The sequence below is a fragment of the Urocitellus parryii genome, chromosome 1, assembly GCF_045843805.1.
Source record: "Urocitellus parryii isolate mUroPar1 chromosome 1, mUroPar1.hap1, whole genome shotgun sequence".
Lineage (NCBI taxonomy): Eukaryota > Metazoa > Chordata > Mammalia > Rodentia > Sciuridae > Urocitellus > Urocitellus parryii.
The window spans coordinates 213,707,483-213,725,568 of record NC_135531.1 but is presented as its reverse complement, the minus strand read 5'-3'; the positions used below and the strand labels follow the sequence as shown (position 1 = coordinate 213,725,568).

Below are 18,086 nucleotides of genomic sequence, written 5' to 3'. Positions count from 1 at the left end.
ACACTTAGGATTTCTTCCTCTTAGGGTACTTTTCTTCCCTCTGCCCCTCTGCCCCACCCCAAACATCTTTGTTGGTAAGTGCTCTATTTGAGGTGCAGTTCAAATGACATCTCTTTCATAAAGCCTTCTTTAGTCTCCTAGTCAGAATTGGTTGCCCCATCTTTATTCTCACAAGTATCTGTATAATGTGATTTATATTGTTCTCTAATCTCCTAGGATTTTTCACACTTTCAATAGCAACCAGAAAGTGAGTTTTTTATGTTTTTCCAGCCTCTAGCACAGTTCTTAGCATATAGTAAGCATTCAGATGTTTATTCAGTGAATGAAAACAAAGCTTCATTAGTCTGTAGTGATTGAAACAGAAATAAGATATGACAGTGGCCAGCTTGTTATACTATTAAGATCTGTCATTTGTTTTTGTTTGCAGTCAGCTGCCCTAGACATTCTTTTGTGTGTGGCAAGTCCTTATTCTTTGAGGAACCATTGACAATATCCTTGGTAATGAATTAGGTATCTAACCATCTCTCTCTCTCTTATCTATGTTGTTCCTAAAAACAGATGCTGCTTTAGAGAAGAAAGTGCAACAATTTAGTCTATAGTAGTGGCATAATTAGTGTGGGAGATAAAAGTATATATCATATATATAAATATACAATTATTACTGAAATTAGAAAAGATCTGCTTGATCATTAAGTTCTTTCACAATTCTGTACATGATTTAATGTGCTGATTTAGATGATTTTGATAGAAGTGCTATGGGAGCCAAATTATTTTATAACCATAGTAATTATTTACTCTGATTTTTTTCTTCAATTCTCTGATTATAGTCTAATTTCTGAAATGATCAAGTATGATAATATGAAAAAAGAGAAGAAATTATATTTTAAAAAACCAATTTAAGTATAAGTAAGAGGATATAAAATATTTGGAGTAATCTAGTTTAAAATTTTTAGTATACTATTGTTTTTTAAAATTAATCTTAAAAGTATTGATTAAATTATTAATTAATATATTTGAATTACCAAATAACACCAAATTATTTTTTAAGTTATTTTAATATAAAATCATAGCTTTTATTATTGAATTACTGAATTTAGAAATTCACTTATGAATTTTAGATATCTGTGCATTTTTCATTTACCAACTATTTTGTTAATTATTGATTTCCATCTAATCTTATTTCACCTTTGAGAATGTCATCAAAAATATCTCCATAGGCTGGGGTTGTAGTGCAGTGGGAGAGCGCTTGCCTAACGTGTGAGGTTCTGGGTTTAATCCTCAGCACCACATAAAATAAGTAAATAAAATGATGATATTATGTACACCTACAACTAAAAAGAAAAATCTCCAAAACTTTAATTATACAAAGTGCCCTTCATGATAATAAGAATAGTTTTCAAATGTCTTAAAAAGACATTAAGAGCCAATGGTGCACATTCATAATATAATTCTTCACCATCATTTAAAAAAATTTTTTTCGTTGTAGTTGGATACAATATCTTTATTTTTATGTTATGCTGAGGATCGATCCTAGCACCTCACATGTGCTATGTGAGCACTCTACTGCTGAGCCACAGCCCCTTCACCATCATTTTCATTCCAACTTTTTTCATAATGACAAGATTTATTTCATTATTAGGCATTTTATCATATAATCAAGAAAAAGACAACTTTGTGTTGTAAGTGGCTTCAATTTATATTTTTATATATATATTTATAAAAAATTTTGAACTGTAGTAATAAAAGTATATAAACTTTAGTACTAAAAGACATAATAAAAATTCTTATATAGCTAATCACTTTCATTATATATTTACCATTTTTTAAAAATATTTATTTATTTTTTTTAGTTTTCGGCGCATACAACATCTTTGTATGTGGTGCTAAGGATTGAACCCGGGCTGCAGGCATGCCAGGCGAGCGTGCTACCGCTTGAGCCACATCCCCAGCTCATATATTTACCATTTCTATTTTTATGGTTATTAGGCATATTTCCACAATTTAATGAATTTTACTACAAATTTTTCACTCACAGTTTCTTTTCTAAAAATTGGCAATAGAAATTACATATCTGACAAAACCCATTGTTTGGAAAACCAATGTGTCAACTATAAGCCAATATTTTTATTTTTTTCCACCAAGAGATTTATTGGGGGGCTGTTTGAAGGGGAAGAAAAGGAGAGGCAGAGAGCAGACAGAAGAGAGAAAGAGAGCAGAGAGAGGAGAGAAAGTATAAGCCAATATGTTAAAAAATATTATTGGAACAAAAAAAATCAAACCATATTTTTATGAGATATTTAAACAAAATAAAAGAAAAATTCTTAAGTTATACATGTTTAGTATGCCACTTTCAAGAGAAATATGTTAAGTGAATTCAAATTAAGGTGCTTTGCAATTGGTCCTGTTTTCTTATTCTTTCAAAATTAAATATTTTCAGCAATAATGTTTATGATTAGAGCAAGTATCAGTAATATTCATTACTGATACTTAATAATAAAATATTAATATTATAGCCAGGTATGGTTGTGTGCCTGTAGTTCCAGCTACTTGGGAGGCTGAATGCAGGATAGGATAGCAAATCAGAGACCAGTACCAGTAATTTAGTGAAACCATGTCTCAGTTTCAAAACAGGGCTGGGGAAGTTGCTCAGTGGTAGAGCATTTGCCTAGGCCCTGGGTTCAATCCCCAGTAGGACAGAAAGGAAATATAACTTTATAATACTTTTATTTATGTGCAGAAATATCACTGAATTCCACTGTTTACTTCCAGATATTTAAAAATATTATTTGAGTAATAACCACTATTATAGAATAATACAGGAACATTTTTACATATGACTTGGGATGGAAGTCTAATGTTAGCATTCCTACTTATATTTAATCTATTTTCTTCTGGAACATTATTAGTAAATTTTGAGATTGTAGAACTGTTGACCCAATCATACATGTATAGAGCTTGGCCTCTGAGTTAATTAAATATGAGTTAATAATATATTATAAGGAAATTATTATCCTTATTACAGTTATTAGGTAGTTACTCAAATTATAGCTTGAAAGGAATGCAGAGCATGGAAAACTCAGGATTAAATTATGCATTTGAACCTTAGGCCAGCTTTTACTGTAGAGACAGTTTGCTGCTAAAAGAGAAATTGTGTGTCATTGAAATTAAATGCTTTTCGGGGGATGGAAGATTCCAGTTTTTAATGAAATTACTGAGTGTGGTGTAGTGAAATGATTAAAATCTGTATTCCGGGAATGTGGCAGGGGAAAAAAATCAATAAGTGTAGCACAGCTTTGCTGCTCTATGTGAATCCTGAGAATGAAATAAACTACTACAAAAATAATAATTAAAAACATATCAGCACATTAATTTATTTAGCATCAGTCTCCTGAGACATCATCTTCACTAATTTTTAGCATACATTTTACTATGTAATGAGCAGGCTTCTTCTCAGATATCCCTATTAGACAGGCAGTATTTCTGCCCTTCCCCCAGAGCTCCTGCATTGCAATCATTGTACTTGCACTTATTATGTTACAAATGACCGAGGTAAGGCTGACATTCTCAGTGCATGCAAAAAGACCTAGTCTGCCAGCTTTTTTTTTTTTCCTAATGAAGCAGCTTTGTGAAATCTCCCCATGTGTTAATACTAATGAAGATCCTCCAGCACAATTAAAATCACAGCCAGTGGTTGAGGAGAAAACATAAAACAATAGCATTCTTTTTAAGATACATTTATCCTCATATGTATGTATAAAATATGTGTGCATGGTCAAATTATTCTCTGGTGGCTTAATTTTTACTTGTTCTTCCTCCTGAAAATTAAATTATGCAATTTGTAATTCTATCAACTTTGAGATTTTAATGTGTTAAGAGAAAAACACTACCTCAATGAGTGAAAATGAGTGAAGGTTTTTTTTTTTTTTTAAATAAATTATTACCATGAGTAAGCTTCCCCCCCCCTTTAATAAATCATTTTAGGAAGCTGTGGAGTGGGATGTGGGAGGGAATAAATAGGGTGCACTACCTTTAGTTTAACTTGATTGGTTGCAGGATGTGGGAACTGTGGGGGGAGTGGAAGGTTAAAAACAAAGTTGGAAGAGATTGTGGGGATCAGACCAATAGTACATCTGGTGTATAGTTAAGAGAATGGAGTAAATGAGCTATCAAGTTTTACTCATAATCTGATTTTCAAAAAGGTGTTTAATTCTACAGTTAGCTATCTTTTTTTTTTTAAGTTCTAAGAAACTGGAAAAAAAGATTGAGATTACTGTTTACAGTTTTACGAATCTTTAAAACAATTTACTATTTTAACATCTTTCATGTAAATTTTATTTTAACTCAGTGCATAAACATCACAGCCAGTTTTAACTCGCAGATGAAAAGGTAGTAGCATTTTACCCTGGTACCATTTTGCATCTTGGTTTTTGAATCCTAACATCTACAAATTATTGGCATATTAATTTAGTTGGTTTTGTAGACTTCAACAGAATTCTGAATTTGCGAATATAAAAAGTTTAGGTGGAGATGGTTAAGCTATGCCATCTATTAATCAGTTTTTTTAAAAATAATTGTTCAATCCCGTTTTCTGTCCTCTCTTCTTTTAAAAGCAAAACAAAACATTTAAGTTTCTTAACTTTTTCCTGGGACAAGGAACCATGCAAACTCGAAGCTACAGTATTCTTGGAAAGAAGCAGCAACCCCCTCCCTCCCTTGGCTCCTTTAGGAGCTGATAGGTCATTTATTATTGGAACTGAAATGGTATAAACAATTCTCTCTCTTTTTTCCCTTGTTAACAGCAACTTTCATTGTTAGAGAGAGGAGAGAGAGAGAAGCCTTGTTGGTTGACGTCACTTGGTTCATGAAGCCTTCGCCTAGAAGTGAAGCTGCTGAACAAACCTTGAGAAGAATCATCTCCTGCTTCAATCTGCTGCTGGATAGGAACTAATCAGAGAGAGAGAGAGGCGGAAGACGGAGGAGGGAGTCAAGGGCTTTCCCGATCACCAATCTCGCCTCCACTCCAACTCTCTTTATACTTTTCTTGCAGAAATTATAACAGAAATAAGGAGGTGGTGGGGATTCCAAAAACCTTAACCTTCAACCATCTGGGGAAGGAAAAATCCCATCCACCGCAACTCTCAGTTCGAAAGTAAAGGTGAGTTAAAAATCTTCGGGTGTGAATGGTACGGGTGAAGCTTGAAAATTCCAAATGTTTTGAAGCCGGTAAAAACAGAAAACGAGAAACTACGCTCCTGCGAGCAGGGAGGACTCCGGAGTTGCTTATCTGGAGACGCTCGCCCTGCCCGCCCTGCTCCCTGCCGCCGCTGTTTACCCTCGCCGGTCGGTGTGTCTCTTTGTTGTGCTGGCTGGAAGGATGGGGTGATTCTCAGAGTTCCGAGTGGAGTTTGGGGGAGGAGGACGCAGAGATGTGCGGTCCTGGGTGGGAGGCTGGGGGTGCGGTCTGAGGAGAACGTAAACTTTATTTCTAGCTGCCAGAGCGGGACTTCGGGCTCTTAGGGCCGTGGGCCGCGCTCCCCGGGCCGGGGCAGACGCAGCCGCCGCGAGTCCGCCTCCTTTGTGCCGGCCGCCCTTCTTGGCCGCCCAGGCTTCGCGTCTCCTTCCTCCTCCCCTTCGACTTCCAGCGCTCACGTCTCCGCCAACAGTTTTGCTTCTTAAAAAACAACCTCTGGCAGCGTTGCGATCGCGGTTCCTACCCCGGAATATCCACCGCCTGCCCTACTCCCCGCCGGGGTAGTTTCGAGATTACCCCCCCCCCCCCGTCCGCCTACTGCTGCCCTTTTTTGCCTCCGCCCCTTCTTCCCTCTAGGACTGATTAGTTGCGTCTGCCCCCATCCCACCCCCCAATTCGGTCCTCATTTCTCTCCCTGTGTAGCTTGAGGCTCTGGAGTTTCCTGAAAATAAGTGGGGGGTGGAGGTGGGGGGTGGGGCTGGTGGGATTGGGAGAAGATATGGATACCTGGGAAGGTCTGTGTCAGAACGCAGAAGGTTTGAGAAGCTTTGCTTTCCCTACAGTAATGTCTGTGAATCGGTCTCATCTAGCAGTTCTTCCCCAGGAACGGCCGTCAGCTCTAAACTCTTCTGCTTCCCTCTTGTAATCTTCTTGTCGCTCCCCTCCCCCCTTTTGCTTTTTCGGTTCCCCTCCCCTTAAAGTAGTTCCACGAACCCCAGAATTGGGATTTGGAAAAGGAAGTGTTTGAAGAGTCAGAGCTGGCCCTGCTGTTTGAGAGATTGTCTTTTCTTTTCTCTCTCCCTCTGTATTTATCTTTTGTGTGTTGCTTCCTTATAAAGAGAGAAGCAGCTGCAGTCCTTGGCCGAGTTGTTGAAATTTATCCCTTTGTGTATATTACAATATCCTCCATTTTTTTTTCCTGCCCTCTAAACAACAAGCGTTTCGCCATCTTGGGCAATTTTTATTCCAAATCTCTCTCTCTCTGTGTCTATTTTTTATTTTTGAGGAAGGGAAGGAGGCCATAGAAAGGCCAAAACTGTGTCTGGATAAGGCTCAAAGTTTAGGAAATGTTCAGGGGGTCCAGTGACGTCATGTAAACTTTATTGAGAAAATTTTCCCAAAAGTAAATTTTTTTTTTTTTGCTCAAATTTCCCCGTTTCGAAGGATCTTTTAACACTTTAACGATAAGTTGTGTGGCTTATTTTTGTGTTTTGCTCTCAAAATGAACTGACAAAAGTCTGCACATTTTGTTTGGTAACAGGTGGAAGATTATGTGCAAAAAAAAAAAAAAGATATAAACTTTTATTTTCTTTGTCATTAACCTAGTTTTTGTGTACATGTTTCTTATGGTTGTTTCAAATTTATAGTCAGCATGTTCCCTTTCTTGTTTGCCTCCCTATGGATTTTTCTTTAATTAGCTTATTAGTTAATATTTATGTATACATTACTAGATTACCTTGCTCCCCTTTTGTAACTAAGTGTTCTGCTTTTTGTTTTTTTTTAATATTTTGAAAAACAACTATAACAAAAATCTCAAAATACTAAATGTTTTTCAATTTTAGTAAATATTATTAATTCAAACCATTGGCAAAAATTTAGTATGTAAAAGGCAGAATAGATTTTAATTCATAATCTCTACCTATGAACTCTGTCAGCCATTATGAAAAGATGTACAGTAAAAACTAGTGTTTTAATTTGCTTGTCTAAAATAGTTTTTCACCTCAGGAAAGTTGGGCTGGTCACATGATCAAACTTAATGATACACTCACTGACTAGTGTATAAATAAGAGACACTGTAAATATAATGGGAAAGTGGAATTCTGTCTCCTGTAGTCATTTTCAGTCAGCGTATTTACATCTCTTCTAACAAGGACAAGAAACTGTCTGTATTTAATTTGCATTCTCTTTGTCTTCTGGGTTGGAGAAAAACATTGGCTACAATTAACTTAAAAAAACCTATTAGAAATAATTCTGAATATGTTAAAAAGGTTTGTCTAAATTGTAAAAACTTACAATGTAAACGGTATGTGTTTAATTTCTGTATGTTTTCAATTTCTGTTATTTGCTATTTATCCAGGAATTTGCTTTATGTAAAATGCTATATAGAGAAAGCTTGACTGAATTGAATGTGTGCCATTTATGTGAATTGTAGGTAGGTGAAAAATGTTTAAATAGTTAAAAGCACATAGAACAGATGGTTCTAAATTATACATGCAACAAAGGACTGGAAGATTTGGCAGATTATAAATGGCAAGCAACAGAGGATAAGCAGTTTAAGAAAATGGTAGTTAAGTACATTGGATGTCTCACACCTATTGTAAACACTACATATTATTGTCACTGTGTTTCATAATAATTTAGATAGCATTATGACACTTGTATATTTCAAATAGAAAAAAGTGAGATTTTACAAATATTTGCAATGAGTTGTTGAATGTAAAAATATTTTAAGTCTGTGATGACAGTTTTTTTTTTTAGAAAATTAGATTGATTTGAAAACAAGATGTTATTTATGAGAAATTAATATTATGTTCATATAAGGGTTTAATGAGAAATAAGAGTAGGTACATATTTTAAAATCCAAATAATAGAGCCTTTACTGCTGCCTTAGATTAAATTAGTACTGAACTAGAACAACATTTACTCTTACAAACACTTAAGATTAAATATTTTTAGACTGTTCAGTGTTGAAAATGCATTTGTTAGAATGCTGTTGGGACTATTTTCTAAATATTAAGTGGAAATGATATATATTAGTTTTAATTTTTGAGTTTTGTGATACTGATTTTACTTTATGAATATAGTTTATTCTAAATTTTTAAAATGCAAGGATTTTATGTAGTTTTTGCCTTTCTAAAAGAACATTTATTTATATTTAGTATTTTCAAAAAATTAGAATAACAAAGTATTCAACTTTGTAGAAATTTGTTTTTATTTTTTATAAGCCATCATTTAAAATGCATATAAGACTATAAAGGAAATCTTGGAATTTTAATTCTGTTGCCCTTTCTCCCATTTCTTTGTTTGCATGTTTATTATAGAACTGCAGTGTAAAGGAGCAGATGTTTTGCCAAACATCCTGATGTGTTGCTTTTTCTTATGGGAGTGTATAACTGTTCCTTCTGATGCATCAACTTGACAGCTGGTTGATTTCATGGAGCTGCTAAGAAGCCATTAGTGGTGTCATTGAATTGAAACAGAACAGTCACTCCCAGCTTGAACTGCAATTGTTAATGTCTTTGTTGCTACTTTTGTGTTACTATACAAAATGTAGGATATCACAGTTGTATGAAAGTTCAGGGTTTCTGTCTTACCTCCTTGAATTAGTGAAAGCGTATGTTAGAACTTGATGACTTGTAGGTTTAAAGATTTCTCAAAGAAAAAGATATTAATTCTAGTTTTTGAGTTTTTGAACTAGTCCTTGTTAGAACTACCAAGAGAAAGAATGTGATTTAACTCAAAGTAACAGGGTGATTTTTGATTCCTAAATGAAATTGTTATCATCATGGTTTAATGATTTTTAATATATTTGATTTCCTGAGGGATTAATCAGATTACCTAGTTTGGTTTTTAAGAGGCTTTCGATTAGATAAAATTAAACATCTTTTATCATAAGATCTTAAAAATATTGTTGTTTATTTAATAAAGGTTGACTCATTTGGTTTAGTGTTCTTTTAAACTTTTTGTAGGAGACAATCAGAAGAGAAATAATTATTGGAGTAATAAGCTATTTTGTTTTTAATTTTCTTTCATAAGGAGGCCAAAATGTTACTTAAAAATTCTTACAAACGTATCTAAATTATTCTAAGTAATTTAGTGATCTTTTAAATTAAAATTCTATTTTGTTAGAATAACTTTTATTGATAGTTGAAATGGTGATACTAAAATGGTGTCACTATCCCACTGGTACCTAAGTATTGTGTACTTATTTCTAAGTATTTGCATGGTTTGGTCAGTGGGAGGAAAGATGGGAAAGAGGAAAAAGGAAGAATAAAGAATAATAGTAACTGACAAAACACATTTTTAAAAAATTTATGTAAAAAACTTGAAGTTGATAAGATGGTAAGGATATAGTGTGTTTTTTTACTATGTTAAGAGACTTGATCTATCCCAGTGTTTACTGATTTTTAAAAATTTTAGACTGTTAGATGTATTAAGCATTTAACAATTCTTTAAGAAGCAAAAAATTTATAACATTTAAAATAATTTGCTTGTTTAAAAAAATAAATATTTAACTTGTGAAATTTATGGTTAGAATATATATATATTCTGAGGCAAATATTATTAAATATATATAGCTGAGGCAAATATTATTAAAAGGTTTTCCTATATAATATAAGCAAACTTTTAATGCTTATACCCCTGACTGATTCTAGAATTATTATTTCCTGAAATCATGTTTATGGAGACACTTTCCTTTTAAGTAGGTCATATATTTCTTTGACTAAAAGTAAGATTTATATTCGGATAATATGCTCTCTCAAGCCTTTTTGTATAATAATTTTAGAACTCCTTAAAAAGAAAATCTTTGTTACCTTAGACTGTGATTTGGTTTTTAAGAAATATATTTATTCGTTGCATATTTATATCAAGGCAGATAGTCATATAAACCAAATAATGATAAATTGAGTTACATATTAAATATGAACTATTTTCAAAGGAATTTCAATGCTTAGTCTATTTTTAGAGATAATATAGTAGCCACCAGTAAGCATCCTACAATTTAAGTGGGAGTTTTCAGAATTTAGTTTCTTAAAGGAAGGTAATTCTGAGTAGAAGTGTCAGAATTTAACTTTATAAGCTTTTCTGTTGCCATATTAACTTTGAAATTGTGGGTAATAAGTATATTTAATTCATTTACAACAAATATGGAGTTATAAACTATTGGTAATATCTACTGAAAGCAGGAAAATTAAATGCATTTATATGATTTTCCAATCTCTTCTGAGTGCTACTTGATTTGTGGCAAGTTATAATAGAATTTGAGATATAAAATATTTTAAAAGTCCAGATATTTGTAAGTTAAACATCAGCTTTCTCAAATTAATAGGCTTTTATAAAAATGAGGTTAAAAACAAGCTTTTATCCCACATATATAAATTGTTATATAGTGTAGTTTTGATTTGTTTTTAAAAATAAAATTAATGCTTTAAAAATCATTTTTTATAATTTATAAAATTTGGCATTAATTTGGCTTTTGAATGCCTTTTAGTTACATATATATTATTTAATATTGGAGATAATAAGGAAAGTAATTTGTAGGTAAAAATCTTTACTTTGTGCACATGTGTACATGTGTGCATAAGAAAAAAGAGCATTTCGTTTGAACATGATTGTTGCATTGGTTCTTCACATATATATATATGTAGACATAGTTGTGTTTTTTTCTATTTTCTCCTCTTAACACTTTTTTCACAAACATGCACTCATTAATCAAAGATGGTGCACTCCTGCTGAGGGCAGAGAGGTTCATCAAATTGGCAGTCAGTTTGGTGTAAAGAACGGTGTTCTGAAGCTCTTAACTCGCTGGGACATAAATAAATCTATGGTCTTTGTATGCAAACCCTGGAGGTTAATACTGTATAATTCAGCATCCTGTCTTTGTTTTTATGATTGATGTTTTTAAATGTTTGAAGCTTAGTGCAAGTCTTCTAATAGATCAGGTCTGACAATCTGATTGGCTGTAGTAAGAAAGCCTTAGGTTGTCAGAAGGACTTTGAGTATGCTGCAGAGATTTTGATTTTTTTTCCCTACAAGATCATTGTCATATTGCTTGAGCTGTTATAGGAATGTACCAGTGATTGACATTCCCTGCTGTGATAATGGACCTAGTGCATGAAATGCCAATAGTTTGGTCCTATTTGTTCGGAAGCTTACTGCTATTTGTATCCTTAACAGAGCTAACATGTAGAACAAGCAAAACTACTGGGATTTCTCTGTAGAAATAGTGCTGGGATTTGGCTTTAACATGAATTGGTTGCATATTCATAATTTAAGAACAGCTGGTTACAGCAAGCACATAGTCATTTGCAAGCTATTATAAACCGTTCCACTCACACATGAAGCTTGTGCTTGTTGGTGATTTTTCTTTTCTTTCCTTTTTTATTGATCTACCTGCATTTAAAATCTGGTCACTGCTGCTACAGAAGGTCTTCATTTTAGCTGTGTTTGCAACACAGAACAACCTCAATTTAAAATATTAATTGAAACTAAATTCTCGGTAAAATGAAGAAGCTTTGAAAGAAACAAGAGGTCATGTCTTATCTATCATATATTTAATCTTGGTCAAAACCAACCAAATATACAAACCTATATTATACAATCTTTTGTAATTTTTGGAAAGTAATGTTTTATGATTTTGTCCATAGATAGAAAATTTGTTTTTGGCTTGAAAATATTGTTGATTATATTTTACAAGTTATATATAGTTTTGGGAAACAGCATTAACAATAGATCGTGATTAATTAGCTGTAATTAGTCCTAAGAGTAGAAAAGTGATAGTACTTTTAGTTTATGAGTAACGTAAAGCAAGATAGAAAGGAAAATTGATAGAACTTTATAATTTGATTAGGATATTACTATATTAAAGCTACTCTAAAAATTTTAGAAGGAATCTAATGAGTAGTCTCTTTTGCTTTTGGGGGCCTCTTACAGTATTTACAAGGTATATATAAGTTAGTCCAGCAATACTGGTTTTCTGCACATTGTCAATAGCGATTATAAGGAGAGAGGAGAAAACCTCTCTATCCCAAGTTTTCAATAAGAGTGGGAGGAAAAAAATGGTAATTGTAATTTCAGATATTCTTTTATGAATCAAAGGGAGCAATGCCTTGATTTGTGTATGTGAAAAACAAATGGATACCTGAGTGATTTATGATAATGCATTTATATTGAACTTTTCACACAACATAGTGTTAGGTTCACATGTACATGCATGTGTTTGTCTCCATGCCGCGTGATAAAGTATCTCTCAGCACTTCTAGGTTGAGAACCAGTCCTAAGAGTGTATTTTACTCTTTCTTAGCTTCACAATTGACTAGATATGTTGGTAATATAACAGAATATATGGCCAAGTTTGATCTAGCTGTTAGTAGCCTGTACACTTTTTCAAAATAATAAATTCAACAGTTATTAAAGGACGAGGTGTATGTTTCACTTTTGAGTTGCATAGGATCACAATTTTATGTATACAATTAAGTTTCCATTATTTGAGGTCACATCGGTCATTTTGTGAATTACTCCTTACACTTTTTTTTCTCTCTCCCTTTAACAACTGACCTTTCAGGTATTACCTTACTTGTTAGCACCTCAGCACTGAATAAGCAAAGAAAATAAAAGGAAGTAAAATTTAAATGTCTAGTTTTCCCCACTTCTTGATTGTTCAAATTGAGAATTGGTCTTAGTTTTTTGCTAAAAGAAAGTATCTTTTCTAGTTCTAATTACAACAAATAATTTTATTTAGAAAAGAGAAAGGATGAATTAATGGGCTGAATTTTTTATAAATAACTAAGCAAAACAAAAAAAACTTAGGAAATTTTGTTTGTAAAATGAATTGATTAATGCCACACAGGAGAATTATAGGTGTTTAATACACTTTTATTGTTCTAGTATCAATATTAAGGAAAAGAGGGGGCAGCTGCCTTCATTTTTCAAGTTTATACATAATACTGTCTCTAAGCATGCCTTTGGAAAGTTATAGACAGAAGTTTGTGGAAATTCAGAATAGGAGAGAGATGGCTTGTTGTAGGAATAATTATCAAAGGCTCATTGGATTTAGGAGCATTGAACTAGATCAAGAAGAATGAGTGAACTTTGGACAGGTATGGTGGCACATGCCTGTTATACCAGAAGCTCCAAAGGTTGAGACAGGAGGATCGCAAGTTCAAAGCCAGCCTCAGCAACTTAGTGAGGCCCTAAGCAATTCAGTGAGATCCTGTATCTAAATAAAATACAAAAAAGGGCTGGGGATGTGACTCAGTGGTTAAGTTCAATACCCAGTACTTTATACAGAGATCAGGAAGAAAGGATCCAACAAAGGGAGGATAATATGAGCCTCCAGTTGCTAAAGTACATTAAACTACTCCCTTGGGTATCTGGGGTTGTTGTTCTGCAACCTTTTTGAGGTCATCTCAACCCAGACCTCTTCCACTAAAAGGAAGAGAATATGTCAGGGAATCCTTCCCTTTTCCCATTGCTTTCAAAATGGACTGCTGGCTTTCTCTGAGGAAGGTGGGTTAATCAGTTTCTAATCATTCATTTCAATCACAGGCTTGTTTGTGGAGGTCAGGTTAAAACCTACAGAACTGCCCTTTCTGGTCAGAGGTATCCCAAATCTTCTGTTGTATGTGAGGTTTTCCATTCTTCTCATTTCTTCTATGCTTTTGTGAATTTTTTTTTTCTTGAAGCTTACTGTGTGATCATACCTGCTAATAATATTGAGCATAGAGCAGAGTGGATAATCACCCCTGTTACCCTTTTCTCCACTTGGTGGAGAAATTCTCCACAAATTTCCCTCCAAGGGAAATTTGATGGTGTTGAGTCAAAAAATATTTTTATTTCTTTTAGGGCTGGGGATGTAACTCAGCGGTAGAGTGCTTGACTAGACTGCTTGAGACCCTGGGTTTAATCCCCAGTCCCACAAACACACACACAAATAAAATTATTTGTAGGCAGACTAGTTGGACTACCATAGGCACATTCATAGGGTCAAAAAGCAACAGAACTTGTAGTCCTTATTTTTAATAATGCCAATACTGAATTGCACTAAAATTAGAAGTATCATTTGAGAGTTTGAAAACAAGGAAAGATTTTTTTAAAAATTCAAACATAAAGATATAAGGGGATGGGGGCGTTGTAGCTCAGTGGTAGAGTGCTTGCCTTTCACGTGCGAGGCCCTGGGTTCCATCCTCAGCACAACATAAAGATAAACAAATAAAAATAAAGTTCTTGTGTCCATCTACAACTAAAGAAATTTCAAAAAGATATAAAATAGTCTTATATATAATGTTTTGGCTAACAATAATAAATTTCAGTTGTTAGTATTTTCCTAATTTTATTATTACATAAAAATGAAATTTATTATACTGTACAATAATAATGAAGTTTGCTTTCTTTATTTGTAATATTGTGATAAGCATTAACCTTTATGAAACTTGTCATAAGAAAACCTTTAAAACTTTTACATAGGTGGGTACAGTTGCAGTACTTGCCAGCTACGATGGACGCTGAGTCAGGAGGATCACTTGAACCCAGGAGTTTTGGACCAGCCTGAGCAACATAGTGAGACCCTATTTTCAAAAACAACAATAACAAAAAATATCTTTTACACAATCATTTTTTTTTTATCTTGCACAAGGATAAGTTTTGAGAATAGCCATACTTCCTATGTTTTCTAGTTTCCATGATGACATGGTTATTGAAATATACTTCTGATCTTCCTTGTGAAAAATGTAATTTTTAACATAAATCATTATGATGACATGAGAAGCAGCAAAATACATCTTGAACATCTGAGAAAGTCAGAAGCAGCCTATAAGTCACAGGATGATGTTTTTCTCCCTTTTATGGGTTGTTCATACAGGATGCTAAATGAAATAGGGTCTGCAAAGCTACAGTAACTAAGAGAGGTTATGGATCCATCCTCTTTATTTTAAAAAAGGGGTTACTACAGAGCTTTTGACCATAGTGTTCTAAGTATCATTTAACATTGAATTCCTTTGCATCATCAGCAGCTTGTTTTGAAAATAGCTCTTTATCTGTAATCTTACCTTGGGGATTTGAAGTAGATAGTTGAAGGGTTAGTAGAGAAGGGCAGTGCAAAGAGGCTTTGCACTTTTAAGTGAAAACTGTCTTTACCCTTCCCCTTCCAGAAAGCCTGTTCATAGTTGTACTTGCCAAAACTCACAGAAGAAAATTGTTCTAGAGAATGTGTAAATATTTTCATATTATGTATAAAATGGGAGGGTAGGAACAAGGGAAACTCAGAATTATTTCTCTTTCTCTCTCTTCTTTCTTCCCTGGTACTACGGATTGAACCCAGGAGTGCTCTATCACTGAGCTACATCCATAGACTGTAGTATTTTATTTTTTTTCTATTTTTATAGAGGGAATTTTTTTCCCTTTTAGTTTCTTTCCCAGCATGAACATCTTATACTAAGTTGTAGTAGTCAGGTCTCATAATATTTTTTGGCATGTATTTTTTATGTAAATATCTTGGCTCCTAATGTAGGCCATCCATGATATTTGGGGCTCAACTACATAAATCATATTTTTCAATGCTAGTAGTGAAACTTTATGTCAGACATATGAAGTACAGTATTTTGGTGTGCACTGTGATACAAATGCAATATTTATCATACTTTAACACTATCATTGACTAAAACCCACTCTTTAAGAGTCTCTATTGTTATGTGAAGGTAGCCTGGTTAGAGATAGTTTCTGTGCTCAAGTATTACTCTTGATGTTACTTAAGTATTTTTTTAAAAATTAATTTGCAATTAAAAGGGTGCAAGAAGATGGTAGAACTTGACTTAGATCTTGGAGGAAATAGCTTAGACTAGCTGAACGAATAAGAAGAAATAGGGATACTTACTGTTTTAGTCAGCTTTTTAACTTCTGTGACTAATTGTAGAAAAGCTTATGGTTTCACAGATCTCTGTCTATAGACAGCTAACTCCATTTTTGGGGGCTTGAGGTGAGGCTGAACATCATGGCAGAAGAGGATGGCAGATAGAAGTGATTCACATGATGGTTAGAAAACAAAGACTAAGCTCAGATTACCAAATATATCCCACAAAGGCACACCCCCAATGACCCACCTCCTCAGCCATACCCCACCTGCTTTCAATCACCACTCCAGTGGGATTAATTCACTGTTTTCACTGTTTGGATTAATGCTCTTATAACCCAATCCTCTATACTTCTTGAATTGTCTCATAAATGAGCTTTTGGTGGACACGTCACATCCAAATCATAACACCTATCTACCTAAAATGTGCCTAAATAGTGGAAGATAGAGTTAGTTAGAAAGGGAAATTTGGATTAACTAATACATTTTTAAGTATAAGGACAAGGTGATTAAAAAGTTGTTTTAAGGGCTGGGGATGTGGCTCAAGTGGTAGCGCAATCGCCTGGCATGCGTGCGGCCCGGGTTCGATCCTCAGCACCACATACCAACAAAGATGTTGTGTCCGCCGAGAACTAAAAAATAAATAAATAAAATATTAAAAAAAAAAAGTTGTTTTAAAAAGGTTTGGAAGAAATCTGTTGAATGAATAAAAAGGTTATTAAAATAGACCAGTGATTTATTGAAGAAATTTTAGTATAAAGTGGTAATGATCAGGCTAATAGCGTGAATATTTAGAAGGATAAATGTGATGAATGTAATAATTCAGAGAATGGGGTTGGGCTAATTTGGGGAGCTAGGAAATTATATTACCTTACATTCATATTGATTTCATATGATTGTAATAATAATTTGATGTAATTGAACATTTATGCCTTCTTTTCAGATGATGAAAGTGAGAACTACAATGATTGGTTATAGTTTTCTGCTTACCATTGATTAGGTTTTCTTTCTAATACATCATATGGTCTTCTTAAAAAATATATATATATATATATTTTTTTAGTTGTAGTTGACATATAATACCTTTGTTTTATTTGTTTATTTTTATGTGATGCTGAGGATCCAGCCTCACATGCATTAGGCGAGCGCTCTACTGCTGAGCCACAACCCCAACTCCTATCATCATATGGTCTTAATGATGGGTAGGTTTAAGGCAAATTCTTATCTGTTTATTTATTATGGTGTGTGTGAGGGAAGACTGAACCCAGGGCCTTGCGTATGCTAAAAGCACTGGCTCTACTGAGCTACACTCCCAATTCCTCTTGTGTTTTTTAAACCCTTCTAATTCTTTCTTGTTAAATCACATTACACATTGATGAATAAGTACACCAACTAGCATAATACTTTGCATTTCCATTGTGTGTAAAATTGCTTTAATTATGTTTTGTATATATACCAATGCCAAACACTGGTTTCTGAAAATCAGTGGGAGATAGAAGATAGTATGTTCTAAATGTATTAGAACATATAATACTTGTTATGAATCTGTACTTGTTATGGACCACTGAGTGTAAACTTTCATGACTCCATGATTGTGTATGAGTGAGACAGAGATTAAGGGCTGAACCCAGGGGTGCTCTACCACTGAGATACACCCCCAGTCCTTTTAAACTTTTTTATTTTGGGAGACAATCTTGCTAAGTTGCCTAAGCTGGCCTAGAACTTGCAGTCCTCCTGCCTTACTCAGCTATGATCCCAGCCTCTGGGATTATAGGTGTTGGTCTTGCTAAGCTCAGTGATTTTGCATGTGATGTTCCTTGTCAGCAATTCTTACTTCTTTCCTTTTGGGGGTGGTGGGGCTGAATAATAAGGATGGAACCCAAGGCTTGGCACATGCCCTGGAGGAAGCTAGGCAAGTGTTGTACCACTGAGCTACATCCCCAACATTACCTTTTTTTTTTTTTTTTTTTAAGATTGGAAGAGATTTTTTTTTTCTTATTGGTGCATTATAATTATACATACTAGTCCCTAGCCCTTTTTATTTTAAAG

The 18,086-nt window shown here is 33.9% G+C and overlaps 1 protein-coding gene across 5 annotated transcripts in view; it reads left to right on the top strand.

Moving 5' to 3' along the window:
* Positions 1–1,861: 1,861 nt before the first annotated feature.
* The window catches only part of Baz2b (bromodomain adjacent to zinc finger domain 2B), a 274,260-nt gene continuing 258,035 nt past the window's right edge, over positions 1,862–18,086 (top strand). For all 5 annotated transcript variants that reach the window (XM_077802641.1, XM_077802640.1, XM_077802630.1 and 2 more), the window contains exon 1: positions 1,862–5,155. The gene's annotated coding sequence lies outside the window, so the exon portion shown is untranslated. The remainder of the gene's footprint in view (positions 5,156–18,086) is intronic.